Below are 27,123 nucleotides of genomic sequence, written 5' to 3'. Positions count from 1 at the left end.
CTTTGTAAAGCCTTTGACAAAGTGCCACACGGGAAGTTGTTACACAAATTACAGCGTATAGGACTACCTACAAAAATTGTTCAGTGGATTCAGGCTTATCTTCAAGATAGACGTCAGTATGTAGTTATTAATAATTTTTCATCGACTGTTCTTCGTGTGTCCTCTGGAGTCCCACAGGGCAGTGTGCTAGGGCCACTTTTGTTTTTAATTTATGTTAATGATTTAGCTTCTGTTATTCCTGAAAATGTGTCTGTGCGTTTGTTCGCGGATGATTGCGTCATTTTTAAGCAAATTTCCTCACCGTGTGATCATGTGGCTTTACAAGATGCACTTATCGCTATCGATAACTGGTGTCAGAACGGGGGCTTGCAGTTAAACACTAAAAAAACTGTGCTTCTGCGCATCACCAGGAAGCTAAGTCCTAGTCAATTCCATTATACGCTAAGAGGCACTAACATAAATAATGTAGACAAATATAAGTACTTGGGCGTCACTCTCTCAAGCAAATTAACTTGGTCGAACCACATAACTGACATTACCACTTCTGCATTACGTAAGCTATGGTTTCTAAAGAGAAAACTAGCATCTGCACCCTCGCGTACTAAAATCCTAGCCTATAATGCCTGTGTTCGTTCTAAGCTTGAGTATGCTTCCATTATCTGGGATCCGCATACCAAGAAAGATATTATGAATCTGGAACGTATTAACAGAAAGGCTGTAAGTTTTATTTTTGGCAAATATCGTAGGTTTGATTCCCCGACCACCTTAATGCAATTAAATGACATTTCTACTTTAGAAGCTCGGAGAAAGTTCAGTCGTCTTTCCTTTCTTTACAATTGTTTGTGTGGTATTGTAAAAATTGATCTCCCTGACTGTGTTAAACCGCTATCAGTACGACGTACTCGTCATGGTCATGAACATGCTCTAACCCCAATTTTTGCCCGAACAAATGCTTTTAAATATAGTTTTTTTTCCTAGAACTGTCGATGACTGGAATTGTTTGCCGTGTGACATCTTTCATTCTAATAGGTTTCTTGATGACCTTGAGCGTCACCTTCTTTCTTAAACTTTTGTTTCTTTTGTATTGTTGTCTGTTGTTTTCTACAATTATGTTTGATGTATCCACTCCTGCTTGGGCCAGCACATTGGCCTGCAGTATTGTGAAATAAATAAAATAAATAAATTACCCGATTCTAACGCGCACTTTTTTTCCGGAAAAATAAGTAGAAAAATCGCATGCGCGTTAGAATCGGATACAAAACCGAAACTGCCGAAACAACGGAAATTTCGTCCTGCCCATCGCCATCTCAAGATGGCGCCAAAGCCTTTAGCAACGATTTTTCGGACGCAGGAAGCATAGCACTAGGCTTTTCTATCGGCGTTCACAGAAACCGTCAAATCGTTGCACTTGCGCGCTTGATAACAGCAATGACAGCAGTGGCTCTCACGCGTTCAAAACGAGCGGACGGCTGAAGCGTGCGCCTCTGGAGAAGCTCGTAGGATGGGCGTGCGAGGCGTGGGCCAGGATCCCATCGACCATGGTTGAACGTCCGTTATGAAGTGTGGCATCGCCAACGCGCTTGATGGCACCAAGGAAGAGATGTTGTAGTCAGCGAAGAGCGACGAGGAGTGAGATGAGTGAGATTACTTCGAGAAATAAATCGCTAGTTTCTCTCGAATTCGTTTTTCTTGCTCACAAAGTTCCGTGCGCGTTACAATCAGAGGTGCAAAGTTTTTCGTTTTTTTTGCCTGGAAAATCGGGTGCGCGTTAGAATCGGGGGCGCGTTAGAATCGGGCAATTACGGTACTTGACTGACGTACAGGAGGGTACTGCAGTATTGTTTAGGTAATACGATTGGGGTGCATAATTAGAACGACGGTGAAAAGAAATCAAAGATGTTTTACTGACGTTAAGTGACATGAGCCATTTCCTGCACCACTCTTGAACAGCAAGAAGATCGTGTTGAAGGGCAGTCTCATCTGAAGAGTCGGTTATTGGCCGGTATACAACACAATCATCCGCAAAAAGGCGGATATTAGAAGATACAACGTCGGGCAGGTCATTAATATAAATTAAAAAAAGAAGGGGCCCAAGCACGGTGCCTTGGGGGACACCCGAGAGAACTGGGGACAGGGCGGACGAGCGCGAGTTGGCATAAACAAACTGTTGACGATGCGTAAGAAAACAGTGAATCCAGTTTAATGTGGACGGATGTAACTTCAGACGAGACAGCTTAAATATTAGTCGAGAATGGGGGACTTTATCGAAGGCTTTCTCGAAATCTAAGAAAAGGGCGTCAACTGGAATGTTGCGGTCAAGATGCGAATGCAGGTCGTGAAAGAATAGAGCAAGTTGAGTGTCGCAGGATAGGCCTTTGCGGAAACTATGCTGGTTGGGATTAAAAAAGTTTGACGACGATAGAAAATGGGCAACATGGGAGTAAATAATATGTTCCATGATTTTTGAGCATACACACGTAATAGAGATTCAACGATAATTAAGGGGGGATGATCGGTTTCCTTCTTTGAAGACAGGAGTGATTTTGCCAATTAACCAGTCTAATGGAACAATGCCGGTGTCCAATGACTGTTGAAATATGAGGCACAAGATACTTGACGATGAATATTTGGTGTTTTTGAGCACTTTAGCATTAATACCATCGATTCCAGTAGAGGAAGAATTACTGAGTGAGTCTATAACCTTAACAATGCCAGTAGTGTTGAAAGTAATGCTAGTGTCGGAAGGGTGTAAAAAATCGGGCATATCAGGGAGATCGTTGGCAGGCTCGTTAGTAAATACTGAACAGAAAGCAGTGTTTAAGATATCGGCTACCGTTGCATCGGTGATAGGGCACCCGGTGCGGTCGAGTAAAGAGATAAGGTTAGATTGGTCTGGGTTTATGGTCTTCCAAAATCGTTTAGGGTCAGTTTGTAACATTGTAGGCAATGTGTTAGAGTAGAACTTGCGTTTAGTTTCGGTAATTAGTGTGTCATATTCTTTAGCAGCAGCGTAATATTTTTGCCAGGCAGAATACAACCTAGTAGATTTTGCAGAGCGAAACAGGCGTTTTTTCTTGTTATTCATGCGTTTTAAAGCGACGTTAAACCAAGGAGAGCGAAGACGTTCAGTTATGGTGGTAGTTGGTATATAAAGATTGATTAAGCGGTGCATTTCATTCTTAAATATTTCCCAGTTAGATTCGACAGAGCGGCTGGAAAAACTATTGGCGAAGTTGTCAGCGAAAGTGTCAAGCTCTCGGTTCATGTTCAGATAATCGCCACGATTGTAAAGGGTAATGGTTTTCTTTTTCTTTTTGGGTATTTGAAGACTGCACTGGAAGGTTGCGTGTAAGACTGCGTGGTCACTAAGCCCTTGGAGATAACACAGGGGTGAAAAGCGATCAGGATCTGTGGTAAGGATTAAGTCGAGAATGTTGGCTGAATGATCAGTAATTCGCGTGGGATTCGTGACGATTTCGGACAACCCGAAAGTAAGACATGTGTCAACAAACTGAGATGCAACGTTACTGGATGATAACGCAGGGGCGAGGTCTGACCAGTCGATAGTAGGAAAACTGAAATCGCCAAAAAGTAGAATGAGGGCGTTCTGGTGAGTAGCTTTGATTGCGAACAAGGCGTCGTGAAACGAAGCCGCAAAAGAGCTGTCGCTGTTAGGAGGGCGATAGCACACACCAATATGCACGGGAGGAAAACAGGCGTTGGAACAAATCCAGACCATTTCAAGTGATGTTGACAAGGTAACTGCGCTGCATTGTAACTGCCGATTAGCTGCTATTAGCACGCCACCACCGCGCACATTACTGGTTCTATCCTTGCGAAATATGTCAAAATCTTTGAGCGGTGGAAGCACTTCAGTATCGAGTATCGACGGGTTTAACCAAGTTTCTGTGAGTATGATAATGTTACTGGAAGATGAATTCGATAGGTCACATAAGGAATCACGCTTTGGAATTAGGCTACGTATGTTAGTAAACAGGAATGATAAGGGGAAATGACTGGGCTGAGAAGGGCACTTTCTAGGTTTATCTAGTTGCTATGGGGTCAGTTCGATAACAGTTTCGGAAGTCTGATCAAAAACGAAGGTTTTGCCATCACAAGTAAGTTTGTCGAATTTAAGCTTAAACTGCATATTGCGGGCCTTTCCGAATTCGATCAGGTTCCTTCGAGCAAGGCGAACTTTCGGGGAGAAGTCTTCCGCTATGCTGTGATCAGTTTCTTTAAGTTGGCTACGCAACGAGAGGATACTTTGTTTGTCTTTGAAGTGCGAGAATTTAACGATTACCGGACGGGGCCGGTCCTGGCGAAAGGAACCTAGCCTGTGGGCACGTTCGATATTACGCGGCTGAATGGTCAAGTTAAGGTGTTCGGCGCAAAGGTTAAGGACAATCTTTTCGGATGCCTCCCAAGTTTCATTTTTTTGCGTCCTTTAAGCCGTAAAAGATCAGGTTGGAACGCCTTGACCTATTTTCAGCGTCATCTACACGCGCAGACAATTCCGAAATCTCGGAAACACACGCTTGCGTTGTCGACTCGACGGCTCGAATTTGTGTTTTAACTGTTGTAATGGAAGCGCAGTCCGATTCTATTTTTTCTAATCGAGCTTTCAAGTCATCAAATGTTTTTTCGTGGTTTGCCAATGTTGTGCGAATGAACTGGAGTTGCTCGAGCATAGCATTCTGCCCTTACTGCAGGTCTTTCAATGCGCTGAGCACGTCGAGAGGGAGAGGGACAGGTTTCGAAGGACCGGGGTTTGACTCCACGTCACCGGCAAGCAAGAGAAGAAGCTTAAACATCATACGGCAGCAATCACACAAAATGTCAAGAAAACACTGCAGCAATATTAATCAGCAGTATGCAGCAATATTAATCGATGCGTCGATTCCTGCTGTACAACTACAGGTTCCCGCCTCGAACTCGAGCATGCACGAAGTTGTGGCCACTGTCGCCCAGCCACCCCACGCTAAAAAGTTAGTCTTGGTGTCCGTCTACTATCGGCCATATTCTGCCTCCACCGGCAGCAGCCCCTTCACATGGCTTAAATAACTTATCAATGCACATCCAAATACCAACGTTCTCGTCGGGGGTGACTTTAATGCACATCATACGGCATGGGGATATTCAACAACTTCGGCTCGTGGAACAAAGCTAGTTGAATTTACTGAAATCCTAAATCTTCAACTAATAAATGATACAATATACCCTACCCGCATCGGTCTCCATCCATCTCAAAAGGATACCACACCAGACCTTACCTGGGCCTCGCCAGGTCTTACAAAATCATGGGTACTCTGCTCTACAACGTGGGGCAGTGATCACTTCCCTATTATCATCACATTTCGCGGCAAATGAATCCGGGACGGGCGGAACAAGAAACAGTGCACCCACCTTAATTTGTTTTCCTTCCAAGATCGTCTGCTTCAACACGATCCCCTACATCACTTGCAGCAATGGCCGAAATTATACGGAAATCCTCTTCTGTTTCATTGGAAACTATTACATGTGATGAAGATTTCCCTACATTTTACAATCACCTCGCCAAACTTTGGAAGCAATGGGGTACCTCACCCAGTTCTACCGCTCTATTGGAAGAAGGCACAACATACTCCGATGTACCCGACATCAGTACGAGGCCATTAACCAATACCAAAAAGAACTATCAAGCGACAACTGGGTAAATCTGTGTCACAACCTCGGGAAAACACCAGGTTATGTTTCTTTATGGAAACTTAACCGCAGCCTTGGGGACAAAAACACAGTAAGACACCAATAATTAGCACCGTCATGCTGAGCAGCACGAATCGCGTGGATACCGAGGCGTTGCTGCTCAAAAGCTTCTTTCCACACATATCACTAACTCTCCCACCCCTCTACCCGAAATACAGATCCCGGAACCGTGCTCCGACCTTGAAAACCCCCTTCACAATTGCTGAACTTTCTACAGCTATTCGTCAAGGTAGACCGAAGTCTGCCCCTGGACACGACGGCATACAATGAACCCACCTCCGCAACCTTCCAGAACCACCATGATATAAACTCTTGGAACAAATCAACGATTCCTGGGAAACCGGGCAGGTACCTCCATATCTCAAGCTATCCCTCATATATTCCCTACCGAAACCTAACAAAAAACAGACCCCTCCTAACAATTTTTCATTTCTTCGACCAATCTCCCTAACACCTGTCCTATGCAAACTCATCGAACGACTCATTAACAATCGAATAGTGCACTACCTCGAGTGTGTCGAACCATACCTTCACGCAGCGCAAATTGGTTTGCGCCCGAATCTTGGCACTACCGACAACCTATGGCTGCTGCGACGCGTCATTAATCGCTCAAGCTGTTCGAGACTCCCGGACTATGTACTCGCACTGGACCTCCGAAAGGCCTTTGACTGTGTCAGTCAGAGCGCCATCCTCGATGAACTCGCTAAGGCCTTTCCTAGCCAACGAGCACAGACATGGGTCCGAAACTTCCTAGAAGCGCGCCCCATCAAGCTTCAAGGAACATTTCCAGGTTTGACCCCTCGTACCTTCTACCTCGACAGAGGAGTTCCTCAAGGCTCGATCCTCAGTCCCACACTCTTTATTCTAGCCATGGCTAGGATCGCCCGGAACCTTCAAAGAGACACTAGTGCGAGGTTCATGATTTAGGCGGACGATATTACAATATGAACGGAGTCAAGGCACTAAACGAATGAACGAACTATGATTACGGCCCTGCAAAATGCAGTAGAAAGCCTTGAATCTACCGTACCGGATCTCGGGCTTTCCTTAGCCCCTAATAAAACCGAATTTCTATCAGTTTTTGGCCGCAATCCAGCTCCTGACTAGTCCGCCTTGAATCATCGTAGGCATCACACCTATCACCGCCAAACTCGACCAAATTCGCCCACTAGGCATCCCCGTCAGTTACAAAAGTAGCCCGACTATATGGCTGAACCAATTAAAACAGAAACGGATTTAGACTCAACATGCCTACGAAGACTCTAATAAGCATGGAGGAGCAAAGCAAAAAGCAGTGCAGACACTTTCCCGCGCCGTTGCAGTTGGTATTCTTACATATGGAGCCCAATCTTACACATTGAATTGTACCCAACGACGCGCTCTTATGTCCTTCATAATGCGACGCTTCGTACAATCACTGGCTTACCACGCCATACAAAAATCTCGAATCTCCAATCTGCTGCTGCCCTTCCACCAATTGAAAAAATTATTCAAGAGCAAACCGACCAATACAACTTCAAGCGGAAACTTACCCATCAAGGTGCCATACTCACGGCCAGGGATAAGCAAGATCACATCCCCTTACCTGATTTCCTGATAGCTCTTCCTCCGTGGCAACGACCTCTCCTGACCGAATCAACAACAACTCACCCCATCACCCACACAACGGCCATTCCTAGACAAAAACGTTGTCAGAGGCTATTCAGCAGAAAACAAACCGACGAAAACGATATTTACACTGATGCCAGCCTGACACCACCAAATGTTGGAACTGCCTGGGTTTCCCCAGATGACCGAACCATTATAGGAACCCGACACTCCAAAATTCCTGTCACACCCACGGAAGCGGAACTACTCGCCATTGCCCATGCTCTTGACTACTTGGTGTACGACCACCATCAACCTATACGAAAAAAGATCAGAATATTAACCGATTGCTACGAAGCATTTCAAGAACTTGGACGACCATTTTCAACGCACCCTTCCGTAAACCGAATTATCCGGCAAACAATGACCCTACAACTCTATGGCATTCAAGTCCGCATTGACTGGACTCCTGGCCATGATTTGGCGGCACCGGGGAATCAGGCAGCCCACGAAGCTGCAAAGGAGGCTTGCTCTTTTCTATTCTCCGCTGACCTCGCCGTCGCCCAGCCTTCAGACCTTCCTGAATGCTTGGACACTACCGAAAATACCAGCGTACCCATGCCATTCGCGTACACCAGTACAAACACGAAAAGAAACTCCGTCTCAAGCAACTTAAGCCGAAGGATCACGTTTCCAACGACCTTACCTTACAAGAACCCAAGAAATATTTATTAACAAATTGTACAGATGCATCAGTTTCACCGGAAACAATTCGCAAATGGTACTACTCCCACATCAACCCAAAGTGTCCATACTGTTAGCAAGCCGTAAAGGCTGATTTGCACCACCTGGTCTGGATATGCCCCAAATTCTCTCGATACCGGACTTTAACTTCCCCAAACCCAGATCCCTCAACCCGTATCGATCCCCTCACATTAGATGAATACACCCTTAACCTTATAATACGGTGCGCCACTAAGAGCGATCTAGCGCGAGTTATATAGCGATAGCGTATACACCAGTGAATGGATCTCCGTGATCTCGCCTCCAGGCGAGTAGCGACGGGCCCGTTGCAGTCGTTCACCCAATGCAGGGTTTTGGCCGAGCCGCCGCGGCGTAAAAAGAGAGGCGACTATGTGGCGCTGCATGTTTCAACGGGTTTCACCGACCGCGGGCGGTTCGGTATGGTTTGGACGAGGCGTGAATCGGCCCTGCTGTCGGCGCGTCGCCCCGTGCAACGCATTCGGGCAGGGCGCTCTGGCACAACTTTCAGTACTTTAGTATGGCAATTTCTGCGTAATACTGAAAACAATCTCTATATTCGTAAATCTATACGGGCGAAGATGTTTGGCAGTAAACAGCCGAGATTAACTGAAAACTGGGGTAAATTTATACGCCGTGCACACTCTTTTTCAGAACCTAGTCTTGTCCTAGACTATTATGAGGGCACAGCAACACAAACATTACATATTCCACGTCGGTAGAGAATTGGGAGGCAGGTTTTGAAGGTTGCTTGTTTTCGTCCCAATGAAAGGACCGAAAACGAGCTGCTGTATCCGGGTGTCTAGACTTTGGGCAACCTTCTGCCTAAGCTACCGCTCTTTCTTACTCAACAAATGTAGGTTCTCTTTTTGTGTCTCTCTAATCAGAGACCAAAACGTTGACACCGGCCACGACATCAGGGCATAAGCACTGACAGTGCCGTCGTCTCGAGGCACTCAGGAACGTCAGGGCGTCCCTTCCTTTTGCGCCCACATATTAAGTGACAGAAAAGTAGGTGGCGTCTGTCTTTCTTGTGCTAAGGAGGATTTGAAACTGTTGTGGACGCTAGTCTTCACGTCTTGGCTGGCCTTCAGGAAATGTAAACTATAAATGGTAAATCCAGCAACTCCGTTCCGACAGGCTTCTTTGGTGTCAAAGTAGCGCCGTCGTGCCGTACATTCAAGACCTACACGTAGATGCCACCGCTAGTTTTTTTATATTTATACTTCTCAAATGGACACCGGAGATTTTGGTGAGGCGCTACTGAAATGTTCACTAGACAAATACTCGGAGGTAACGATTGACTTATTCATGGAATCAAAATACCTACATTGGCAATACGTATGATGAACCTCAACTATATCTTTCAGAAGCTCCAGCTTTCGGTATATCTATTTTTGTATCAAATCGCGGCAATACTTATAGCACAGCCACGAGAGTCCCGCGTTGCGCCTCGTGTTGGCTTCTTCATGTACTCCAGGGCTCCGACGGCCGATGCCCTCTCGCAGTTAGCCGCCCTCTCTTGCTTACGGCGGCGGACACGGAAAAGATAAACCTTTAGAGTGGTTCTCTTTTTCTTCTTTCTTGTTGTTGGGTCCGAAATTACCCGATTCTGCTCTATTTGCGGGCATAATACGAGAAACAAACAGTCGCCGCTCTGGGAATAGGGAGGACACACCTGAGGCTTTTCGGTCGAGGGGGGGAGCCGAACTAAACTGAGGGTGACGACCGGTGTGCGTCGTCTTCCTGTGAGCGGAGAGCTCCTGCTTCTACTCGTCACTTGGACATCAAATAAGAAGGAAGGGGGGGAAAGGGGGGGGGAAGGGAGCTGTCGCGTTCGCTTTGAAGCGTGAACTGGATGTCGGGGTGGAGGGAATTTGATGCTTTTCGTAACTAAACTTCGGTGGTCTACAGTGCGCAAAGACTTTGTATGTCTATGTCTTTACATTGTTTACATGTCTGTACGTCCGTATTGTTGTATGTATTCTTGTGTCTACACCATTGTTGTGTCTATACCATTGTTTTTACCTTCCCCTTATGTAACACCCCGCAAGGGCTCCCTGAGGGTAACCTCAACAATGACGATGCTGCACAACTCAGCGGTTCTGCACGTAAAGTGAAAGTGTGTGGCACCCTTTTATTGTACAGTTTATTGTTGTTTTTGCTTGTTGGCCAATGTTAGGCCCATCGCTGTTGTTCCTGCTGAAATTGTATGAATGCCCACCTGCTATGGACTCGCCCGAGACAGCATTGAAAATAAATAAATAAATAAAATTATGAGCAATATGAAAGGGAACACGGGAACGTGTGGCAAACAGCCTGGAACCAGGCTCGGAGCGATACGCGGATGTCGCTGTGAAAAACAAAGGGGAAAGGAGGACGCTGTTCCACTTACTGTTGGCACTCCCAACATGCTGGAATTTCTACAAAGCAGCAGCTTTCGTCATTTCGCCGATAATACGGTATCGTTCGACAGCCGATAAGACGGTAATCGTCGCAGTGGCATACCCCGATTTATTTTCTTTTCTTTCATTCATTCTTTTTTTTTCTTCGCACAACCGCTTGATAGCATCCTTAGACCAAGCTCGTCCTGAACCGAATGTTTATTTGAATCGACGCACCCAGTAGTCAGTGGCACCTTGAACAGTGGCCGCGCTCGAACCAATGACGAGACAAATATAATGAAGAAAAATGAAAAGAATCATTGATAAATTGCCGGTCGTGCGACTGGTTGCACCAAGTTCGTTCACAAAAAATCACGTCGCACACCGCAGTGGCCCACGCAGAGCAGTAAAATGTGATTTTCTTCCCTAACGATGCCTCGAGTGCCTCTTAAACAACGGGAAGACATGGTGGAAATGTATAAAAGAGGTTATACGCAGCGCAACATTGCTCTCGTGACAGGCCGCCCACTGAAAACGGTCAACCGGATCATCCAGGCTTCCCGAGATGAAGGACGTATAAATGATGCGCCGCACCGAAGGCGACCCCGATCAACAACAAATGACGAAGACCTTTGCATCGTGGCTGCCGTCAACGACAATCCATTTCAAAGTGCAAAGGACGTTCGCGGTGCTCTTGGCCTGGCAAACGTGAGCGACAGCACGGTACGGCGAAAGCTTAGAGAAGCACGACTGCGAAGTCGCATCGCCACCCCGAAACCTCTGCTAACCGCAGCCAATAAAGCAGCTCGCCTGAGTTTCGCTACTAAACACCGCAGCTGGAGTGAGAGCGAGTGGAAGTGTGTGGTCTTTCTGACGAGTCCACGTTCTCGAGCCGCTGGGACCAACGAAAGAGAGTGTGGCGGACCGAAAACACCCGCGTTAGTCCACAGAATATACAGGAGGTGGCCGCCAGCGGGCGCGTGTCTGTGAACGTCTGGGGGGCGTTTTCCCATGAAGGCCTAGGCCCACTGGTTAGAATTGATGGGAGGTTCACCAGTGCTGCGTATTGCACTCTGCTCGAGCACTAGATGATCCCCTACGTGCTGAACGGGCCGCACCCGGATGGTTGTTATTTTTTCCAGCAGGACTTGTCTCCCGTTCATACATCGAAAGAACTGGCGCGCCTTTTGGAAGATCGAGGGGTAATGCAACTTCCGTGGTGCGCGAAGGTTGCCGACATGAACATTATAGACCATGTTTGGGGCCGTATGAAAGTGAACCTTTCGAAGTTGTCCCTGGAATTGGCGAACTGCGACCAACTATGGGAAGGGATAGAACATGAGTGGAAGCGCCTTCAACGGGATACCGCATTCATTGAGGCTCTCTACGCGTCTCTGCCCCAAAGAATGGAAGCCGTCGTTAAAGCTAGCGGTGGAATGACGCGTTATTAAGCCACCAACGAACAAAACAAAGGACAACAATGAGCTGGGATGATGCTATTGCCTAATTTCATTAGCTTCTTTTATATTTGGCAAGCACCAATAAACTTATTTTCTATTCCCCATTACAGCCCATTTTTTCCCACTTTACAAGCTTTACCATATATCAATATCGAAATAAGGCCGGTTTCAGACTGCTGCCGCAACTGTCGTAATAACTTTAAAGGAGCCATGAAGAAAAACCAAAAGTTTGTTTTATTCGAAAGATTAGGTGTTTCATAGTACCCCAAGCGCTTTTCCGGAATCAAATGATGCTTTATTCACTGAGAAATAAGGCAATTTAGGTCAACATTTTAAATCTCCCGCTAAAATTTCACATTTCGTGACGTGAACAATGGCGTCATACGAGCCGGTCCATGAAACAGACACTGTCGACTCCATATAGCACCCACACGCGGGAGTCAGACACTAACCGAAACTCGTGCCGAAACCGAGATGGCGGCCATTTTAAAAATACTAGTAAAACCTAGTGCACCCGCAGCCCTAGTCAAGGAATCGCCTGATCCGGAGAACAAAACTCTCGCCGAGGAGCTAGGGCTTGCATTTAACAACCTCACACCACTTGAACTCTCAATGCTTCTAAGTGCACGAGCGGCAGGTGTTGTGGGATACGTGGTGGACGGGAAAGCGACCATTCCGCGATAGCCACAACAGACGAACGCCCTGCCGTAGGCACCGCTGCCTCGTCGGCCCCGTCGCGACGGACGAATATAGACTGGTATGTATGGGCCGTATTTTTATAACGGTTAGTAATAGTTCAACTTCAGTAGCAGTATCGCTTATGCCAGTTGGCCGGTGTCGTGTATGGAAAGCCGTTCGCGCGAGCTCTCTGCTCCGACCAGAAAGATACGAGCGTCAATGCGCGGTGTGTACGGCGTTTTATTTCCCCCAAGGTCAGAGCGCTTTGACGGCGATTTGACGAAGTCGGCGACGAGCGCCAGCATGTCCTAGGAGTGAGCTAACGTAAGGGTCCCTGCCGTGATCACTTCCTCGGAAATGAAGCCAGGACACTCGTACTTCCTTTAGCTCTCTTTCTCCTCCGTTTGCAAAGTTCACAAAACGTAGCCACTTGTTTCGCCGAGGTTCGTCGTTGGGCAGCACATGAAAGCAGATCTCCTCACCGGTGGGGACGTCGCACTCCCTCGACGATTTGCCCGTACTACATGGGCATTTCAAAACGTAGCAACGAAATTTCATTGTAACGTACTCGAACAAACTGAAGTTTTCAGTGGTTGTAAACTGGAAACGAGCTCCTAACAATAGCAGCAAGCCAACACCATTCCGAAACTGCGACGACTGTCACTATCTCGTCGCTGATTGTTGTTGCTGGTTGGCGATATGACGGCCAACCTCCTGTGAAGGGATTACGATACCAAGCAAGGTCGCGGCTGTGCGTGCTGGGACGGTTCGTTGGCCCCGAAGAGCCTCGAACCCGAAAATTCGTCTGCGTGACCGTGGCGACGGCGAGATGTCGAGTTCGGCTGGCGGTATTTTCGTACGCATTGGCGTATACGCTTGCGTGTTTATTCGGAACTTCAACCGTTTACTCCACCGTTCTTTGTCATAAAAAGAATGTGCAGTATGTTTCACGGGCATATAGCTCGCTATGCCAACTGTAAGCCCTGCCTAACATGCGTTTGCTTTTGCCGGCCTCCGCCAATCGCAGAGCATTCTCGAGTGACATCATAGGTTCTGTTGCGGAAAATGAGCTGGTGGGTCGCATGGCCATTTCCTTTTTTCCTAATTATGTAGCTTATTTGAGCGAAGTTTGCGTTATAAGCGGTGTCGTTATGGTCCTAACGAGGCAACCTTTCGAATGAACCAAACTTGTGTTTTATCTTCATGGCTCCTTTAAAGAATGACGTCATTTCACGTCTCAGCCGACCGAACTGAAGGACATGCCGTTTTTTTTACGTACATAGATCACGATATGGCTTTTACGTCGGTAGTCCGAACATGGCCTAAGTAACAGTGCTATTTTTTGTGACGTTTCGGCGCAAGATGTTACCAGTTGCGCTATATCTAACAGGGTTATCGAAGTCTGCCGGCAATATGCACGGCGGTAATGCGAACAGTTCTTAGAACAGCGACACCCTTTCCACTTTTTTTCCGACAGCGGCCGCTGCGTATCACCGATATCTGGGTCTGAGGGTGTTTTCTCGGCGTTCCTGTGTTCCCTTTCATATTGCTCATAATTATGAGCAATATGAGCAATATGAATATGAGCAATATGAAAGGACGATCTATGGACGTAAAAAAAACGGCATGTCCTTCAGTTCGGTCGGCTGAGACGAGAAATGACGTCATTCTTTAAAGTTATTACGACATTTGCGGCAGCAGTCTGAAACCGGCCTTATTTCGATATTGATTTATGGTAAAGCTTCTAAAGTGGGAAAAAATGGGCTGTAATGGGGAATAGAAAATAAGTTTATTGGTGCTTGTCAACTATAAAAGAAGCTAATGAAATTAGGCAATAGCGTCATCCCAGCTCATTGTTGTCCTTTGTTTTGTTCGTTGGTGGCTTAATAACGCGTCATTCCACCGCTGGCTTTAACGACGGCTTCCATTCTTTGGGGCAGAGACGCGTACAGAGCCTGAATGAATGCGGTATCCCGTTGAAGGCGCTTCCACTCATGTTCTATCGCTTCCCATAGTTGGTCGCAGTTCGCCAATTCCAGGGACAACTTCGAAAGGTTCACTTTCATACGGCCCCAAACATGGTCTATAATGTTAATGTCGGCACCCTTCGCGCACCACGGAAGTTGCATTACCCCTCGATCTTCCAAAAGGCGCGCCAGTTCTTTCGATGTATGAACGGGAGACAAGTCCTGCTGGAAAAAATAACAACCATCCGGGTGCAGCCCGTTCAGCACGTAGGGGATCATCTGGTGCTCGAGCAGAGTGCAATACGCAGCACTGGTGAACCTCCCATCAATTCTAACCAGTGGGCCTAGGCCTTCATGGGAAAGCGCCCCCCAGACGTTCACAGACACGCGCCCGCTTGCGGCCACCTCCTGTATATTCTGGGGACTAAAGCGGGTGTTTTCGGTCCGCCGCACTATCTTTCGTTGGTCCCAGCGGCTCGAGAACGTGGACTCGTCAGAAAGACCACACACTTCCACTCGCTCTCACTCCAGCTGCGGTGTTTAGTAGCGAAACTCAGGCGAGCTGCTTTATTGGCTGCGGTTAGCAGAGGTTTCGGGGTGGCGATGCGACTTCGCAGTCGTGCTTCTCTAAGCTTTCGCCGTACCGTGCTGTCGCTCACGTTTGCCAGGCCAAGAGCACCGCGAACGTCCTTTGCACTTTGAAATGGATTGTCGTTGACGGCAGCCACGATGCAAAGGTCTTCGTCATTTGTTGTTGATCGGGGTCGCCTTCGGTGCGGCGCATCATTTATACGTCCTTCATCTCGGGAAGCCTGGATGATCCGGTTGACCGTTTTCAGTGGGCGGCCTGTCACGAGAGCAATGTTGCGCTGCGTATAACCTCTTTTATACATTTCCACCATGTCTTCCCGTTGTTTAAGAGGCACTCGAGGCATCGTTAGGGAAGAAAATCACATTTTACTGCTCTGCGTGGGCCACTGCGGTGTGCGACGTGATTTTTTGTGAACGAACTTGGTGCAACCAGTCGCACGACCGGCAATTTATCAATGATTCTTTTCATTTTTCTTCATTATATTTGTCTCGTCATTGGTTCGAGCGCGGCCACTGTTCAAGGTGCCACTGACTACTGGGTGCGTCGATTCAAATAAACATTCGGTTCAGGACGAGCTTGGTCTAAGGATGCTATCAAGCGGTTGTGCGAAGAAAAAAAAAGAATGAATGAAAGAAAAGAAAATAAATCGGGGTATGCCACTGCGACAATTACCGTCTTATCGGCTGTCGAAGGATACCGTATTATCGACGAAATGACGAAAGCTGCTGCTTTGTAGAAATTCCAGCATGTTGGGAGTGCCAACAGTAAGTGGAACAGCGTCCTCCTTTCCCCTTTGTTTTTCACAGCGCCATCCGCGTATCGCTCCGAGCCTGGTTCCAGGCTGTTTGCCACGCGTTCCCGTGTTCCCTTTTATATTGCTCATAATAGTACACGCTAATGATGTACAGTTGCTAGCTTTTTAGCCCTCCTTTGTAAAACGAGGATGTCTACTTTATGCCATAAAAACCCGACACAACAACACCATCTTAGTTGCAAGGGATCTGAAATTAGTTTTAGTGGAGACAATCTTCAGGTTTTTTGGAACTCTTAGGACGCATACGGCTATCCCGCCTGGGCTGGCGGGGACTGAGGTTGGCTGGACGATAACAACACAGCACGCAGATCGCCGTGGCAGTGAACGCTTTCTTTTGTGAGCCCCGCCGTTTTATAGTGGTGGCTCAAAGAAAGGAAAAACCACGTGAGGTACTGACGCCACGATACCAAGCCTGCATGTTTGCAACGTCAGGATACAACAATCTTCCACCCTTTAGGTGAATAACGGTCTATTGGTTTTTTCTTACGGCGATATCGTCGTAGTTGCGGAACCAGGTTGTCATCACCGGGAACGGGATGCGCCAGCGCCGCTTCTTCCTCAAGAAGGCACCAACGCCCTTTCTTGCACCGACGCTGCTTGTTTCGAAGAAGCCTTCGTCACTTTGGCTGGGCTCTGACGTGGGCGAACTTCATCCAAGCATCGCTGCAGCTCACCTTCATCCGTCTGGATTGTGACCATGCGGGAGCCCGTGGTTCCTTTTCCAGTTCCTGGAAGCCAGCGTGCTCTTTCGCCGAAATTGCGTGCCCAGACAGAGTCACCGGGGCCAGGCGCACTTTCGCTGTCCACCTGCGTACAGAACGGAAAAGACACAGGCGGAGGAAGGCAGGTGTCTAGGCGCGACCGAATTTGGTATCCCAAGAGCCGCTTGGACGGAGAGTATCCGTCTTCCTGAGGTGGTCTTCGATAGTTAAAAAGAAGCTTCGCTAAACGCGTAGGTAGACTGCCCACCTGAAGCTTCTTTGAACCGTCCTTAATGGTCCGAACGGCCCTTTCGGCTAGACCGTTTGATTGCGGGTGGTAAGGTGCCGTACGTAAGTGTTTGACGTTGTTTCCAGCCAGAAACTTGGCAAATGCGTCGGACGTAAACTGGGTTCCATTGTCGCTGACCACCGTTCTAGGTATACCTAACCGGCTGAAGATCTCGCGCAGCGCCGTGATATTAGCCTCGGCCGCGGCGTGCGGCATGGTGACTACCTCTATCAACTTGGTGTGCGAATCCACCACCACCAAAATCATCATGCCGTTCAGTGGCCCTGCAAAATCAACATGCAGCCGGGACTAGATCTCCTGCGTCATCGGCCAGTTAACAGGTGGCTTCGCGGGTGGCATAGGCCGAAATTGTACACTCGAGGGACAATTACTCGCCATTTTTTCAATGTCACCATCCACTCGTGGCCACCAGACACTCGTGCGAGGGACCGACTTCATGGCACAGGCCCCCTGGCGAGTCTCGTGGAGGAGTTCCAGCATCTGTTCCCGTGCAGGAGCCGGCACGATGAATTGATGGCCCCAATACACGAGACCATGAACCACCGCCAGCTCCAACTTTCCGTTCAAGTGGCCAGCCGTTGAGTATGAAAGTTCGAACTGTCTTGAGTAGCTCGTCCTTAGAAGTCATCTGCCGGAGCATCTGTGACGAAAGATGCGTGTTGTCAAATTGTTGCAACGAATGCACGTGCCCTGGAAGCTCCTCGGTGACTTCCTCCGGGGTGTTCAAGGAAGTCGACTGAGGGCGTCCGCTTTTTGGTTGTCAGGCCCGGGCTTGTACTCGATGTTGTACTGATGGGCTCCCAGAAGCAAAGCACAACGCTGGATCCCGGCCGCGGCCATGAATGGCGTGGGGCGGTCTTTCGGAACAACTGCACCAATGCCTTGTGATCTGTACCAAGTATAAAAGATCGCCCAGGCAGGTAGTCCCGAAACTTTGTAACCCCAAACACCAACGCCAACGCCTCTCGCTCGAGTTGCGAATAATTTCGTTCCGCCATAGCCTTCGCGAGCGGAACCCAATCGGTTTTTCGATGCTCCCGACTCGATGAGAGAGCACCGTTCCTATGCCGTGCGTCGATGCGCCACACTCGAGGCGCAGTGGCTTGGTGGGATCAAAATGCGTTTGCATCTTGGCTTGCTGCAGTGCGAGCTTTGAGTCGTCAAACGCTTCCTGCTGTTTCGGGCCCTATACCCGGCGGGAATCCTTACTTAGCAAGTCATAGAGCGGAGCGAGCAGGCTAGCCATGTTGGGAAGAAACTTGTTGTAGTAAGTGAGAAGACCAATGTAAGAACGCAACTCGCTTACGTTCTTGGGACTTAGAGCCTTCATTACAGCTTCCATTTTCTTCTCCAGGGGCTGTAAAACTTCGCTGCTGATCCTGTGGCCCAAGTATAAAACCTCAGGCTTGCGGAAGCTACACTTGCTTTTCCGGAGCTTCACGCCATTCTCATGTAACCGCTGGAGTACCGCCTTGAGAGTGGTTCCCCCGTCCAGCTTCCTTTCAGCAAACAGCACGTCATCCAGGTACACTTCTACCCCTGGAATACCTGGCAGAATGGTTTCCATGGTGCTCTGAAAAATAGCCGGAGCAGACGACACTCCGAAAGGCAGGTGGTTGTAACAAAACAGTCCCCGATGGGTGTTGATGACAGTCAGCTTCTTGGACTCATCTTCCAATGTTATTTTATTGTACGCGTCGCTCAAATCAAAGTGCTGTACAAGTCTCCCTCGTTGAGAGCAGCGAAGATGTCGTCTATCACGGGAAGTGGGTAATGTTCCGTTTCACACGCTGCGTTGATGGTTAACTTGTAATCCTTACAAATCCTGATTGACCCGTCTGCTTTCTCAACAGGCACGATGGGCATTGCCCACTCAGAATGCGCCACTGGAGACAGCACACCGGAAGCAAATAGTGTGTCCAACGCGACGTCCACCCTGTCCTTCGTGGCCTATGGTAGCGGCCTTGCCTTGAAGAACTTCGGCACCACACCTTCCTTCACGTACAGGTGCGCGGGTGGTACCTTGAATAGGCCTAATTCCGGCTCAAACACATCACTGCAGTCTGTCAAAATGGTCTCCAAGTTCAGACCTCCTCCGTGACTGGCAGAGCTGGACAAGCTAAGGATAGAAACTCCCAAGTTGTTTAGCTTTTGTATGAGGTCTCGACCGCATAAACATGGCCCTGATTGACGAAGCACTGTCACTGGCGCAGTAACGGTCTTATCACCGTACGAAACTGGGAGAGTCAGCTTACCGGCCACTGGCAGTGGTCCCAGTAGTACGATAGTTTCAAATCGGACTTCTCGAGCGGTGGCCAGCTAGCTCGATGGCAGTTGTAGGTCCCAGGATAACACACATACTGGTGAGCCAGTGTCTATTTCCGTAACGAAATCCACTCCCCCCCAACAGAACTTGCGCCGTACTGGCCCGACGATCTTCTCCTCGACGACGGGGTCTTGCATCAGAGAGGACCGCTGCGCCGACTGCGTTTGGTCGTCGTCCGATTCCGGGTCACCCGTAATGGCAAACGTCTTTTGCTTCTGCTTGCCCGTCGAACGGCATAACGCTGCAAGGTGGCCTTTTCTTCCACACTGGAAACATTGGGCGTTCTTGAACGGGCAGGTCGCTTCGGAGTGCTCATGGCTGCCGCACCGGTCGCATGCTTTCCATGGTCTGTGCCGGTCCTTGGTGCTTTTCCATGAAGACTTTGCGACCGCTCACTTGCCAGCTTTTGTAGTTCCAGCTCGACCTTCACGTCCGGAGCTTTCATCAGCTTTGCGTCTTGTCCCGATGCTTCCGCCGCGAGCACCATGTTCTCCGCTTCCTGCAAAGTCAACTTCGGTCGAGCCAGCAAGGCCCTTTGGGTTTCGACACTTCGTATTCCGCAAACTATTCTGTCCCGTAGCACGCGGTCCAATATTTACCCGAAGTTGCATCTGTCGGCCAAGCTTAGAAGTTCCAAAATGAACTTTTGCGCAGATTCGTCCTCCTTTTGAATTCTGCTAAAAAACTTGAAGCTCTCCTCTATCTCGTTCGGCTTCGGTGCGAAAACGTTTTCCAAGAACTTCACCATTTCCGCGTAGGATAACTGATTAACCTTATGCGGCACACAATGCCCAAATAACACATCGATGGTTTTTGTGCCGAGTGCCGACACGAGAAGCGCTCTTTTCTTAGCATAATCTACAATGCCGTTTGTTTCGAAGTACGATTCAATGCGGATTACATACGAAGTCGACTTATCGTTTGCGTCGTTGAACTGTGGCATTCGGCCCGACATTTCCGTAGGTTGGTGGTTGCCTCCGTATTCTTCAAAAGGCTGGTTCAATACTCGTCGCCATTGCAACCCGCCTGGGCTGGTGGGGACTGAGGGTGGCCGGACGATAACAACTCCGCACGCAGATCGCCGTGATAGTGAACGCTTTATTTTGTGAGCCTCGCCGTATTATAGGGGTGATTCAAGGAAAGGAAACACCACGTGAGGTACTGACGTCACGATACCCAGCCTGCAAGGTTGCAACGTCGGGATACAACACATACGTTTACCCTTATACATGGAAAACAGCATTTAATTTAGTCAAAAACAAAGGTCCTATTAAGATTTCTTTGCTACAGAGAAGTCAAGGCAAACATTTCGAACGTTCTGTCAAGCCCCTTCAACAATTGTATTGTGTGGCCAGTATGAATTACCTCCCGAATTCAGTACAACTAATTTTCAGTCACTATTCCCGGCAGGATCTTTTTCCCCGTGACGTGAGTACATGTTGAAGAAGTGATAACGTAGCGTTTTTGAACTTTGGCAAGAAAAAGTTTAGTTTTTGAGCCCTTTTATTGTGCAGGTCGTGTTCATATTTACGCAATGCCGTAAAATATAAATCGCAGGATCCCCGTTAGTTCTAAGAAGCTATGTAGCAGAAAAAAACTCTCTGGAATTGGGTATACCCTACATCAGTGGTGGCAAAACATACCACGTGACTTGCTGCCGAAAAATGCAAACTGCAACAGGGCCGTCCTAACCTCGGGTCAATGGTGCCCCTTTAATCAGAACCCCTTTTTAATTCTCTTGCAAATCAATCTCATTGTTTCTTACATGCAGGAGTGTTGTTTGCCTTCAGTAGTCGGTGTTATTACTAAAGCTTGTGGACCAAAAAGACGGCAGTTTTCTGTATTTGACCTCTTCATGATTTAAATACGTTTTTACAGGCAAAGAAATACAAGGTATGATTTGTGGTTGACTTACAAGGTTGACAAGATCATGTGGTTGACTTACAACGTAAATTAGGAATTGAACTTGAAATGCCTAACCACTAGCGACGTATTTAACTGCATTTATTGCAGGCTTCGTCACTTTCGTCCCGTAACCAAATACAACCACAGCGCATAACAAAATTTTACAAGGCCTTTAGCGATTCAATTTTGTTGAAAATCACTCAAAGATGTATTTTTAAATATTTACAAAATTTTTAGACACACTCGTTATATTTCCAAAGTTAATAACACCCCTGATACAACCAAACCAATTTCAAATGTTTCTGCCAGGGCACAACGCTGGGACGGTGAGCAATCTCCAACTTTGGAATGCGGAAGTGCGGTGCGTATAACATGATGAAACTGATGGCGGTTGTTACTTTAGAAGTTATCTTTTTATGTTAACTTAGACACAAAATAATTCGTCTGCAGATTATTTCATAGAAAAGAAATATGACGTGTGGGCTTTAGCATTTGAGGTTTCCACTAATTGGGTAATAAAATATATCTGGGTTAAATAAAACACCGAGAGAAAAAATCCCAAAATATTAAAGTGGTATTTTCGGACGTTACCAACCTGCCATTTTGCGTTTTCCCTTGGTAAGGTAGTGCCGTACAAAAATGTCAAGAAGGCACTTTTTCCTTCGAAAACATCTAGCCTTTTTTACGTGTTGCCTAAAATTATACTCCGCTTCTAACATTGAAAAAAAAGCGCACATAGAAACACAAAAATGCTGGGAGTCCAACAAGTCGTTTAAATTCGGTAACCTAGCAAGTACCTCGAATATTATGGAGTTTCTCTGTAACCGCAGAAAAGGGTACTATGTTGAGATTAGAAAGTCGTCACTCTGAGAACGTAGTCAGACCGGGGTTTTGGAAAAATTACAATAAATTAGGACGTTTTGGAGGCAACAAGATAAGTTTAGAGTTTACTCATAAAGCTTTCTTCGAAATGTGGCCATACATACTAGCTGTGCATAATTATTCTACAATAAATCCTATAGATTGAGCCAAATATTGGCAAAATTCTTGCGAGACAGCTACAGATTTCTTACATAATGTGGTCCCTTTTCACTTAGGTCAGTTCATGTCTATTACGTTTTTTCCCTAGATGCAACTGAAGCTATATATTGAAGGGCTACTAAAGCGAAAACAAGATGTACGTAATCTTTATACGAGAAGTAGGACTTTCAGAACTTTTTATTAACCACAGAATGGACACAAACATCAAACCAGGTATTGCAGTACCATACTTTTTGAAGGGGGAAGGGGTGTCGCCGGCAGGAATGCGGATGGGGAGAGTTTTCCTCAGCGTTTTCAAGTGCAGAGCCCTTTAGGGGCTTGCCTTGTCGTCGTAGCTCACTTACGGTATATGTCAAGCGACTGCCGGGGTCAGGCGGCAGAGCGTGATAACGGACCCAAGTAGAGCCTGGTGTACCGTCATCAGGTACTGAGGCTGCGGGTTCCAAAACCACGCGGTTTAAATAGTCGTAACCATTCAAACGTCGTGAACCGCTGGTGCTTGTTTAGCGCAAGGAAATCTGCAGGTACATTTCAGCACAAACTCTTTGTAAATAACTAGCAGCCGCCGCGCTCATTTAGTTAGGAACGCTCGTTGGGTTGGTTTTACGACAGTAAGCGAAAAACGCGACCGCGCAAGAAAGAAATGGCGCGGTCGAAATGACGCAGAAAGGCTACAGCTGCACAAGAGCGCAAGAAAAAAAAAGGGCGGTTTCAAAATAGCGCAGAAAGGCTCCTTCCGCTGGCGCAGTTTCAGGCAGGGGGTGCGCGAGCACTGTGAAGGCGGGAAATTTGAATTGGATATTTATCAAGAGAGGAGACAGGGTGGCGAAGAGTGTGAGGGGGGTAGCAGTGAGTGGATAAAGATTCCACCACCCATTATGGCGGATCACTGCTCTGCACTTCCGACAGCTTTCACATAGAGTGGAACGGCTTTAGGTTTTGCTTTCAAACATGGTAAGACACAGATCACATTTATTTACAAGTTTTTAGCGCGCTAGATATTTCTCGCGTGTAGGTGTAAACGAAACGACCAGCAGCTAGCAGATTTCATCTAGAATGCAGGCTGAGATCTGCTGGTCCAGTTGGTCTTACTCGGTGGCTCAGTAGCTAAGGTGGTGTGCTCCTATGCCCAATGACGCAGGATAAATTCCGGCTACCATGGCTGCTTTTGATTGGGTGCTAAAAGCGAGAACGCCCATTTGTCGAAATTGCAGTGCACGTAATGATTCCCAAAAGGTCCAAATAATTCCGGAGCGCTCGACAACGGCGCGCCTCATTTTCGTGTTGGGTCCAGATTCGGCCTGTGAAACTACATAAGCTGAATCTGAATATCGTTTGCACGGAAAAAAAGTGCACCGCTCTGAATTGCTTGGTGAATAAAGTTTTGCGAGAAGGAAGCGTTTTTACAGTGTATTTTAATCAAATCTAGTATTCGCTGTTATGCATCCGCAGTCGGTGGTGGTGTACTCCGAAATGCCCGGCAGGAAAGGCCACTCTATCCAATTCTCTATCATCATCATCATCATCACCAGCCTATCTACACCCACTGCAGGGGAAAGGCCTCTCCCATAGTTCTCCAAGTACCTCGGTCCTGTGCCAACTGTGACGAATTTATCTCCGCAAACTTCTTGATCTCATCTGCCCATCTAATTTTCTGCCGCCCCCTGCAACGCTTGCCTTCTCTAGGGATCCACTCTGTTACCCTTAATGACCAGCGGTTATCTTGCCTTCGCATTACATGCCCTGCCCACGTCCATTTCTTCTTCTTAATTTCTACTAATATGTCTTTAACACCAGTTTGCTCCCTGACGCACTCCGCTCTCTTCTTGTCCCTTAATGTTACACCTATCATTTTCCGCTCCATTGCCCGCTGAGTCGTTCTCAATTTAAGTTGAACCCTCTTAGTGAGCCTCCAAGTTTCTGCCCCGTAGGTGAGTACCGGTAAGATGCAGTTGTCATACACTTTCTTCTTCAGCGACAATGGTAGGCTGCTATTCATTATCTGAGAATGTCTGCCATATGCACCCCACCCCATTCTGATCCTTCTAATTATCTCTGCCTCATGGTTGGGATCTGGGGTCACAACTTGGCCTAAGTATATATATTCACTTACCACTTCCACTGCCTCGCCATCTATCTCAAACTGCTGTGCTGTCCCGAGGTTATTGTCTCTATAGGGTGTGCTCATACCATTGAGTGGTTTGGCGCCTTCAGGCGCAGCTCGCGTTAGCCGTATGCAGATGGTGCGGGCGCCCGCGCAAGAGTGGAAGGCCACAATCGGAGCCAATCAGCGTCGTCGCTCACATTAGGCCCCACCGCAGGGGCGGTCGCTCGCTGTCTTCCGGTTGTTCACCTTGAATCGCGGCGTTGGTAGGCCGCGCGTGGTTCTTTCTGTGGAAGAGCGGATAAATACTGAAGAACGCTTAATTTAGTTACAAGAGAATGACGTACAGTGATGTATACTAAGCATGTGGTTCAGGTAAACCTGAGCGAAATCAAATAGTTTTCTTTTTTTATCGATTGATGGTTTGGCGTTTTCCGTTTAGGCATTGCATCGTGGTTTTGGCAGAAGTATTATTGTGTTGGTCTTGAAGTCATTGCCTATCGACATTAGTTGTTTTCGTTTTACTGAGATGAAACTTTACGTGCACCACTGTTTCCAGACGCGAGGGGCTTATTTTTGCTAGGTTGCAATGCCTAGCCAAAGCCATGGGTTGGAAGTTCGTACTTTAACGCACACTGGTCAGTGTCAGGTTAGCATTTTAGGGCTTTGTCTGTCTCATCATGCTTTCCCGCAAGTGTTGCGGTGTAAAACACATAAAAGTACAACTTTTTAGTGCCAGTTCTTGGCATGTTTTCTCTTATTTGTTACAAAAAGTAACCAATTTGCAAAACATCATTATCTGATTACACTAGTGCCCATCGGCAAAATCAAAACCAGTACGCGACATGGGGTATTTTGATGATTTTATATAGCCATATCCGTCGCGAAGAACTGTTCAGACAGTTTGACGCATTGGAATCTATTTGACATGTTTCTGGCTAAAACCATTACGTTTCACGCATAATCATTGTGTTTTCCCCAAATGTTATGGACAAATTTTGTGTGGACACTCTTTTGGTACCAATTTACGAATATTCTTTACCCATGATTTAACATTGCACTTTTTTTTTCAGTGCAATCCTAAGGAGGAGGAGGACAACTGCCCTCCACAATGCCCTTGCCAGGAATGCGGCAAAGGCGGGACAGGATTTTGCGCATTCGAGCCAATCCCTGCAATCGGATGATAGTTTTTATTGGCTCCATAAAAGCATAATAAAACTAAAGTTGTTGTGTTAAGAATTTTGAGAATTGCGAACTTGCGGAAGGTTAAAATTATGTATGTCTGATTCACTTATCATTATCACAATCATCACTAATGCCATTGTAATCATCCCCCTAATCATATCAGGACAAACCCCTCTTCCAACGTTTAAGGCCCCTCTTTGCGAGGCAGCTGAGTTCATTTTTTGCGCTCAAATTTTCGTTGTTCCTCCATACACCGAATCCTGGGCCACATGATTTTGCGTTTACGGGGAATGGGCAGCCACTTCTTTATTCGAATGATCCACCTTTTGTATTCATGCATATAGTGTGCCCTGTATATGCCCACTTTTTTCTCTAATTAAAACTAGACAGGCTTTTTCTCGGTTCCTTCATTCATGGAGCCCGAACACTGACTTTGCGGATGCCTGTGCCAACTGTGCCACGAAGGGGATCGCCGCGCTTCAAGCTCTACTCGAGAATGCCGCTGCCGCCGAGCACCGAATTCAGGGCTACGTCACCTTCCTTACTGAGCAGCAGAGCTGCGCGCCCTTAACGCCAAGGTCCAGGCTGCACGCACGGACGAGGCCTTTCAAGCCGACTACGCCATATCATGGCACTACGAGCACAGCATTTCCCAAATTCGGGCCCGCGTGGACACCGCCCGATCGTCGCCTTATGCTGTCACCGGTTCCTCGAGCTCCGCTGCTGGTGAGCCTATGCAAGGTCGAATGGCAAGCAAATCCACGGCTCATCCCGCCGGGCCAGTTCCCCGCGTCGCCCTCCAAAAGTTGCAGATTGCACCGTTCTCTGGGGACCGTGGCGATTGGCAGAAATTGTGGGAATAATTCGATGCCACCAACTACACAAAACATCATTTGACTAAAATCAACAAATACAGTTACCTCCGCTCGTACTTAACCGGCCCCGCTAAGACCGCGATTGAGGGCATCAGGCTCCTCGAGGATGGCTAAGACGCTACGGTCAAGATCATGAAACACCGTTTTGGCCGCAGAGACCTATTGATGGTGGATCATGTCGATGCCCTCCTCGCCTTAAATCCAGCGATGACCTATGCGGTCGTCGAGAAGCTGCGGCGCTCGCATGACGAGATCGCCTTTCGCCTGAAGGATTTGGAGGAGTTAGGCATGGCGCCCGTTGTGTAGGCTGTAATAGTCCACAGGGTCCTGCGAAAGGCGTTACCACAATACATTGGCCTTTACCGGCAACGCATAAAAAAATCGGCAGCGAGTGAGGTGACTGGGGATGCCAAGCAAGTTTATTTATTATTTATCTGTTTATTTATAATGCGTTAAAGGTCCCATTCAAGGGGTGTTTATTGAGGGGGTGAACAGTTCACTAACAGATGCTTTGTTCAATGGCTTCTTTTAAATGAGCGATGCAGGAGTGGTGCACGATGGCAGCAGTACGATCGCCCCATTCCGTTGATGTTTGCACAAAAAATGAAATGTGATGGGCAGTGGCATGCGCACGGGGGGATAAAAAGCTTTTGAGTTGCTGATACGGCATGAAAGACAAGGAGCTGG

General features: G+C 47.5%; 1 long non-coding RNA gene across 1 annotated transcript in view; it reads left to right on the top strand.

The window, feature by feature from the left end:
* Nucleotides 1-25,608, top strand: part of LOC144164969 (uncharacterized) — a 50,769-nt gene extending 25,161 nt beyond the window's left edge. The window contains exons 2-3 of the long non-coding RNA XR_013321281.1: nt 21,541-21,592; nt 25,450-25,608. This is a non-coding gene — a long non-coding RNA (uncharacterized LOC144164969). The remainder of the gene's footprint in view (nt 1-21,540; nt 21,593-25,449) is intronic.
* The last annotated feature ends 1,515 nt before the right edge of the window (nt 25,609-27,123 follow it).

Source organism: Haemaphysalis longicornis, unplaced genomic scaffold, assembly GCF_048455015.1.
Source record: "Haemaphysalis longicornis isolate Haplotype H1 unplaced genomic scaffold, Haemaphysalis longicornis Haplotype H1 scaffold_14, whole genome shotgun sequence".
In the NCBI taxonomy this organism is placed as follows: domain Eukaryota; kingdom Metazoa; phylum Arthropoda; class Arachnida; order Ixodida; family Ixodidae; genus Haemaphysalis; species Haemaphysalis longicornis.
This window is presented reverse-complemented; position numbering and strand designations above follow the sequence as displayed.